General features: G+C 41.3%; 1 long non-coding RNA gene across 1 annotated transcript in view; it reads left to right on the top strand.

The window, feature by feature from the left end:
- The window catches only part of LOC109322387, an 11,944-nt gene extending 5,247 nt beyond the window's left edge, over nucleotides 1-6,697 (top strand). The window contains exons 2-3 of the long non-coding RNA XR_002104375.1: nucleotides 4,654-4,818; nucleotides 6,671-6,697. This is a non-coding gene — a long non-coding RNA (uncharacterized LOC109322387). The remainder of the gene's footprint in view (nucleotides 1-4,653; nucleotides 4,819-6,670) is intronic.
- Nucleotides 6,698-8,100: the final 1,403 nt, after the last annotated feature.

Raw genomic sequence — 8,100 nt, 5'->3', positions numbered from 1 at the left:
AAATGAGTTGTAAAAGTTCCTCCTTCTGCACACGTGGTCAGGAGAGAGGGGATAAAGCCAGCTGGGCAGTTTCCCTCGGGGGCAGCAGAGTGTTTGATCTTTTGTCTCTCTCTCTGACCCTATTTGCAAATATATACCTTTTGTGTTGCTAATAGAGTGTGTCTGTAGCTAAAGTTTTTTTTCCCTCCTCCCGAGAAACGAACCACGATTTTTATATCAAGTACACCCTATCTATGAGAAGTTATAAGTATTGCTGTGTATGAAGTTTGAAATGTATAGTTCTTATAACTAGTTGGACCTTAATTCACTTGAGGTATTCTGAAGGGAATATCTTCTAAAAGGTTCCCTTGCAAAAATGCCTTCATAATGCTATGCATGTGTTGGATGACTTAATAAATACCTGTAAGATTTTTTAAAGTGGCTTTGTAACAAAGGAGCTTTAGGGGCTGTAGGCAAATGTACTTATAATACTGTGGAGAAAATGCTGAAAGGAGATTTTCATAGTCCCTGGGATACTCTGTTGTCCAGATCACATCAGAAGTTTTGGGTCTCCATTTTCTATTTATACATTTAAAAATCTACCCCTCAGCTATAAGCTGCTAATGATTTGAATTTATTATATACTATTGCAGATTTCCCTCGCTGGGAGTTCATTAGTATGCTGAAAGCACAAGAAGTTTTATTTAAAAAAACTGGCTATCAGAGGATTTACTGGGAATGATATATCAGCCAAATGTACCCGTATATGATACATTTGTGACTGCTGTGGTACTTCTGACAGCAAATGCACCTGAATTTTTTTGAATGAACTGAACCTTTGGAGGGCACTGCCTTTAACAAATAACAGCTGTACAGTAGGTGGGGAAGGAAGCCTTAAGAAATAGTGTAGAAAGTTGATGTATCCCTCCTCCAGATGTCCTTGGAAACTGGTAGGTCTGAGTCACCTACCACATGTACATATAGAAATAAATGAGCTGGTTAGCCTACGCTGGCAATAAGCAGCAGGTTATATGTCAAGTGCTATACCTGGATACTTTCCTATCTCCAACTAGTGAGTCATACAGCTTACTTAAAGTCAGTTTCAACAGAGGACAGGTATCAAAAGAGAGCCAAAAACACACAAAATGCTAAGGTTTTGGTTTTGGTATAACAAATTAGGAAGTAAATATGATGACAGCTGGAAATATGTGATTTAATACTGTGATGAACCACACCATTTATCTACCACCATGTAGATAAACTAAGCTTATGATGAGCAACATTTTATTAGTATTAAACCAAGTGAAGACTCAGAACATTTTCATTCAGATTTCTAATGCATTTGCTTTCCTTGTGTTTGTACCCATGTTGTGTTAATACATTTTTTTAGCAAATGTTCTTCTTCATAGGAACTTCTGTGGCATCAATGGATTTTTAAGTATCAGAGAAAATGAATGGGAATTATTTTGATTTTGTATTGAGAATCTAAGAGGTATGCTAGTCAAAACAAAGGACTGAAATGTTCTATCTGATTGGTGCCCAATTAAAGTTAACCAACAGAACTTAAATGCAAATGTCAAATATCAACTTAAATTTTCATACTGAGTTATTTGCTAGAGTTACACAGCAAATTATTTCGAATAATTAAAAACTGTGATGTTTCCTTAAAAAAACTGCAGAGAAAGAGGAAAATGAATCGCATACATTTCTTGCTGTAAAGTATTCCTGGAGCTCTGTTTAGAAGACAGAGCAATGTCAATATAACTTTTAGCTTGATGGGGTCTTTAGAGAGAGGATTTAATTTTGCTCCATTTCTAATGTGAGCTGGACTTAAGCTTTTCTGTGTTCTGAAATTTTATTTTAGTAGATTCATAACTTATAAGCCAAGAAGAGTCAACTAGCAATCATTTATAATGATTTCTCGCATAGCACAGGACTTCTTGCAAATAACACCCATTTGGGTGAGAGTAATCTTTTAGAAAAATATCCAACCTTGGTTTAAAAATGTTGACAGCCAGGAAATCTACCACCACCCTGATAAGTTGTTCCAATAATTGATTACCAGCATAGTTAAATACTCGCATCTTATTTTGGGTTCAATTTTGTCTGACTTCTGCTAGACAGATTACAATCTTGTCATATTAAAAAAAAACCGTATCCAGTTAGATTGAAAAGGTCTATCCTCCATAAACCCATGCTAATTGAAATTCAATCTAATTACCTTTATTACACTTATTAATCTGCCTCTATGTTTATAATAAGTAGTAAACAGTTTTAGAGCAATACATGTGACACCTTGAAACATAAAAGATAAAACTCCTTCTGTAGGTATTTATAACCATTCCAAGACCTGCTATATGACCTGAACTCCTGTGCCTGGCTGTATCATCCTTAACCACATCGCCTACTCAAACCAAAATTAAACATTAAGAAAAAAAAAAAAAGAGCAAGAAAAGAAACATCTTTCACAGCTTGGAAACATTTTGCTCGAGGTAGGGAGGAGCTATTTTAAAGCTCAGACTGAGAAATGACTATTTTTGCATTTCAGACAGACAGACTTAACTAATGGACCATAGTATTCAAAATGGTTTGTTGACCAGGTCTTTAAAAAGAAAGAAAGAAAAAAAACACCTAGTGATGGGCTCAGAGCACAGAGGTCTTATCTGGATCTTAACATTTCCAGAGCTGAGAGGTGTTGAGATAAAGTGCTTTGGTTTTTCAAATGACTACAGATATCAGATCCACTTCTGAAGTTGTGGAATGTTTAGGTTTTACCTTGGGTTCATCTTAATGATTGCTCCTCTCCCCCTAAAAAGAAAACAAAAAAAATTGGTATCCCCACTTCAGCAAACTTGAAAATATCATATACATGCTAAGGCTGTGTGAAGCTTTGGTCCCTGATTCGATTCAGCTGAGATGTGGTCCGATTTGGTGGCCGAATCTCCAAATTTGAATTGAATCAGAGGACCCTTTAATCTTTCTGAACTGAATTGGAACCCTCTAAATCAGCTTGGAAAGATTCAGTGATTTGGACATAGACACAGCTTTAAATGCTTTTTCTTGTACTTCTGGTCTACTTCTGGGTTTGCTACCGAGCACATGGAGGGTGACCCCCGCACTCCTGGGACGCTCCATCTGCCCCGGAATTGCAGCATTCACAAGCCATGCTGGTACCTTGAGGTATGTAGAAAAAACTTTTAAAGGTGTGCCTATGTCCGAATTGCTGATTCTCCGAATCAGCATTGAATCTTCAGATTTGGATTCTGCTGAATCAAATCGGAGGCAGTGATCTGAATCAACAAATAGAATCATTGTCCCTGATTCAGGCTGAATCCAAGTCTGAACTGAATAGGGCCTGCTTCTCACAGCTCTAACACATACCTGTTTTAATAGGGAGGAGCAAACAATGTGCCAAATTTTGCTGATGCTGTGAGTGCAGCTCTCTTGAAATCAGCAGAATATGAATTTGGCCAAAAGACTGTGTAATTATCTTCCTTTAACTATCTCATGGAACTATAGAGAATTAGTTTGATCTAGTTAAAGACTGCAGCACGGTTGAGCCTAGTATCTGCCCATGGTTCCTACTGCAGGCTGATATTAGAGGTGGTCCCCAAATATGGTTCTCAGTGTGGTCAGCTGGGGAGTGGTTTTCCAGCCCCCTGGGTGTCTTGCCAGCACCTTAGATCATCCATGGCAAACCCCCCCCGCCCTTTTTTTGCCCCCCGGCAGTTTCAGTTGTCAGCTATAATTGCTGTTACACAATATAGAAGCGGCATATGCTTGGGGAAAATGGTGTGGGTTCTCATGTTCTGAATTAGAGCACCACCTGAGGGCACTCTCTTTGATCTGGGTGACTAATGACCATCAGCTACATGGTATAGTGTTGACAATCCCTTGCTGGATCTGGGACTGGCTGACAGGGACATCTGTCAAGCCTCCTCAGGGCCAAAGGTGGGACTGACAGTCCATATAGGGTGTTAAGCACTGACCATTTGAGGCCAAGGGGCTTCCACCATCTTCCCTGAACTTGACTGGGAAGCCCTGAGCAGTGGGGTGGTGCTGTTCAGCTCCTATGTACGTTAAAGTTTTGATAGTCATTTGGGGAGGGCAATGGTCAAGGAAGGCATCTTGGTCTCTGCCACCACTCTTTAAGGCCTTGAATCTGAAATTGGGATTTGACAGTGCCTGCCTTTAGAGTCCATACCCTTCATCCTCTCCTCCCTTTCAGTATTCCTGCCCTCTAGCTTGGGGCTAACTGTTCAGGGCCGCTGGCTCCTGGCTCAGCTTTGGTAATGCTTTGCGACCCCAGGTTCCAGAATTTGTAATATTCACCCTTTGACCACTAGTGGCCCCAGAACATATCCCAGACCTTACTCTCTGCCTGCTCAGCTGAACTTAAAGTTCAGGGAGTCCCCCAGTTACCCCCTTCTGTGGCCCAGTCTGTCCTTCAGCCACAGCCTGGTCCTCTGGGGAACAAACTGAAGAGCATACAATGCCAGTGTCTGCCCCAGCAGACAGCAATATCCTGCAGGGGTTTACCTCATTCCTGACTGGTGGGCTCTATGTCAACCCTGCCCCTTTCCTCCCCCCCCCCCACAGCTGAGGCTTTGGTCCCAGAAAGAGTTCCATCCCTGGTGGCTCCCACAGTCAGCCTCCCCTTCTGGATTCTGATAGGGGCTTATGCAGTGTGCTCTGGATCACCTGACTCTTCACTTCCACCAGTCAAGTCTTAAGGGTCTATCTGCACCTGGACCCGATGGCCCTCTTGTTCACATTCCCAGCCTGTGCATGAACTGGAACAACACCTGGGTGCCAATTAACTCAAACCACATGATAAAGGTAAAGGGGAAGGAGTGGGTATATAGGGAGAGAGATGGAGGGAGAGCGGGGGTGAGGAAGAGGGAGAGCCACCATAGGGAACCAAACAGGAAAGGCTGTTCCCACAGTGTCTAGAGTGAGAGCAGAGAAAGAAAGTAAAGGGGAAGGGTGGGGTAGCAGTGAGAGCAAGCAAACCCTAAACCTCCCAGGCTTCCTAGTAATGGGGTGGGGTCTCCATTACACTTGTGAAAACTTATGCATCTCTGATTCAGTTAAGATGCATCTCTACCCTTCATTTTCTCATTTATTAGGAAGGCAGCATGGACTGGTGGCTAAGGGCATGTATTGAATAGCATGAGAATTAGATGTTGTTCCTGGCTCTGCCACTGGATCTACTGTGTAACGTAGGGTAAACCAATTAGTTTCTCTATGCCAACCCCCCTCCAAATTTTTCTTACTGACAAACAAACTTTTTATAGACATACATTTTACATAATGTAAATGTAACCCTTCTACTAGGCCCTGGAAGCAGTAACAAGGACCAGGTTCAAATTTAGGGTTCTAACACCAACTTTCTAAATCTGGCTCAAGCCCCCATGAAGAAACCTGGGAAAATAAATTTTTACTGGGTGTTCCAAGGTGAACAAACTTCACCACAAAGGGATAAGTACACAGCTTTAGAGAAGAATGTAATAATTAAACATGGAATAGGACCCAAATAGTCTCAGTCATTAGCAAACCAATCCAGGGGAGCTACCAGCTAGCCCAGTCTGTCAGGAAGGGAAACTCACCCAGGGATGCTGTCCAGGGGCTGTATCACTTATACCAGCCAAAAGTGACCTGATAGCCAAACATTAAAACCCAGGCCTTGCTTGCCTCTGGGTGAGTCGCGTTACAGGCAGACAATGGCTGACAAGATGCACCAGCAGCACATGGCTGGGGGATGGGAAGAGTGCTATCTACAGAGGCTCCTGTGGATCACCAAGCCCTGATGCTAAGCTGTACTCCTGCTGAGGCACTAGATGGCACTCCTTTGCTCTGTCTGTCCATCCATCAGTACTTGCATTCAGCCTCATTCTGATAATGGATTTTTTCAAACAAGCTTGCAGTTTGGACAGCTCTTTTTTCTTTTCTACACACTTTACGCACAAGCATTTTTAGTCTTTTTTTACAGACTGATAAATTTATGGACAGTGGGGAAGCATGTCAGAGTTGTCTTTTTCAGGTGGTTTATACAGATTTAGCATTTATTTAACGAAATTTGTTTAATTAAACTGATACAATTTCCTAGGTGGGCACACACCAATTTAAGCTAAACTAACGTAAACCATTTATAATAAATAGGAGAGTCTATTAGAAGTTATGGCACCAATTTAAATAATTTTGATTCAAACTAAGTTAACTGTATCCATGTAGAAACTGTGTAGAAAAGCTGTTGTCTACCTTACCTAGTTAGCCTTGTACTTAGAGTTTGTAATCTAAAAGAATGGACTTTGAAACCTAGCTTCTAAGCATCAGTGGAATACAGATACTAAGTAATATAACTCCAACCCAGAGGAAGATCCTTTTTCTTAGCACCCATCCTAGGGACATGATTGTATGGAGTAATACATTATTTCTAAGGCCATCAGTAGAACTCTTCACGCAGTGGGCTACACCTCAGGTGATGGAACCGGTTGCTTCAATAGAGAATAAAGCCAATGTGGAGTACTTCTGAAAACTTCCTTAATGTAAAGACATTTGCCCCTCTTTCTGTTGGTGTCAGTGGGGGCTAAAGAGCTGGATCTAGGGCAGATTGCAGTCCTTTTATTATTATTATTTTTTGAATTGTTCATCAGCTCTTAATTATCTCCAAACGTTCTGTCCATAACAGAGATGAGCCCAATCTGACTGGAAAATCGTTCTGAAAGAACTACAAAACTTAGAGAACCGGGGTAATGGAAACAAGATGAAATTCAACAATTGAACAAATTCAACCTCCTGCGTGTAGGGATGACTAATGAGAACTTCTGCTGTTGACTGGGAGCTCTTCATTTGGAAATGACTGAGGAGGAGAGAATTGGATATTCTAATTGATCACTGGATAATTATGAGATGCCAATGTGGTGCAGCCAGATGAGATCCTAGAATATGCCAGGCAAGGAAGTGCCAGAAAAAATGGGTAGTATGAATGTACAAGGGACTGGTATAACCTAATAAGGAATACTGCAGATCTGTGTTGAAGAAGGATGAACCTGGGACTAGTGGGGGGACTGGGCAAGTGAAGAACTTGTTAATGTCTGTCAGTGTGTGTCAGGAGCAGGGATGGACTGACAGCTCAGCCCTGTTCCCAGCACTGTCTTGGAAATGGGGGAGGGAGGCAGGGAATGTAGCTTAACACCCTGTGTGTTGGTTTTAGTGGTCAGGTAGAGAAAGTCTTCAAATCACTCTAATTCCTAACTGGTAATTAGTAGTGTTTGGCATTATACCACTTTCTGAACTGCCCCTTCTAAAACCAGTGTTTTAAGAAAGAACATTCTACTACTGGTTATTGGTGATGGATCATATTGGAGTCTAAGCAAATAGAGCAATATGTGGGGTTAGAGATTGAAGCACAAGATAGAAAGTCAGGATATGTAGGTTTATTTCCCAGTTCTTCAACAGACTTCCTTTTAAGAAATATTTCTTAAATCAGGTTTAGGTTATGTCTACCTTGTAGCATGAAGCACCATGATGTTTTCATGATGCCTTGTCTACCTTGCAGCATGCAGTTCTCATGATGCTCTGCACTTACAAGTTCTGGATCTGGAAACAGCACGGCTGCATTCCGACAGCACTGCCAGGCTAAAATGGGTGTACCACTTCCAATTCTGAAGTCAGTTCACGCAAAACTAGCTTGGCTATTTCTGCAAAGCATTCTCTTGCATCACATGGGCATATCCTTAATCGTTTCCTGTATTTTAGTTTGCCAGTCAGTAAAGAGAGAATAATATTTTTTACATCCCTCATAGAGGTGATGGGGGCTTTGTATTATTTTCATAAAGTGTTTTGAATTCCTTGGATAGACTGTGTTTATACAAGTACTTATACTTCATGTTGATTATTATTATTACATTATAATAATGTAATATTATAATGTACAGCCAGCACGGGTTTGTTGCGGGTAGGTCTTGTTTGACCAATCTCATTTCCTGCTACGACGAGGTGACCTATCACCTGGACGAGGGAGAAGAGATTGATGTCATATATCTTGATTTCAAAAAAGCCTTTGATCTGGTATCCCATGATCACCTCTTGGCCAAACTGGCCAGTTCTGGCCTTGGC

Source organism: Crocodylus porosus, unplaced genomic scaffold, assembly GCF_001723895.1.
Source record: "Crocodylus porosus isolate Cpor-Errol unplaced genomic scaffold, CroPor_comp1, whole genome shotgun sequence".
Classification (NCBI taxonomy): domain Eukaryota; kingdom Metazoa; phylum Chordata; order Crocodylia; family Crocodylidae; genus Crocodylus; species Crocodylus porosus.
Note: the sequence above shows the minus strand (reverse complement) of the source record. Positions and strands in the feature narration are given on the sequence as shown.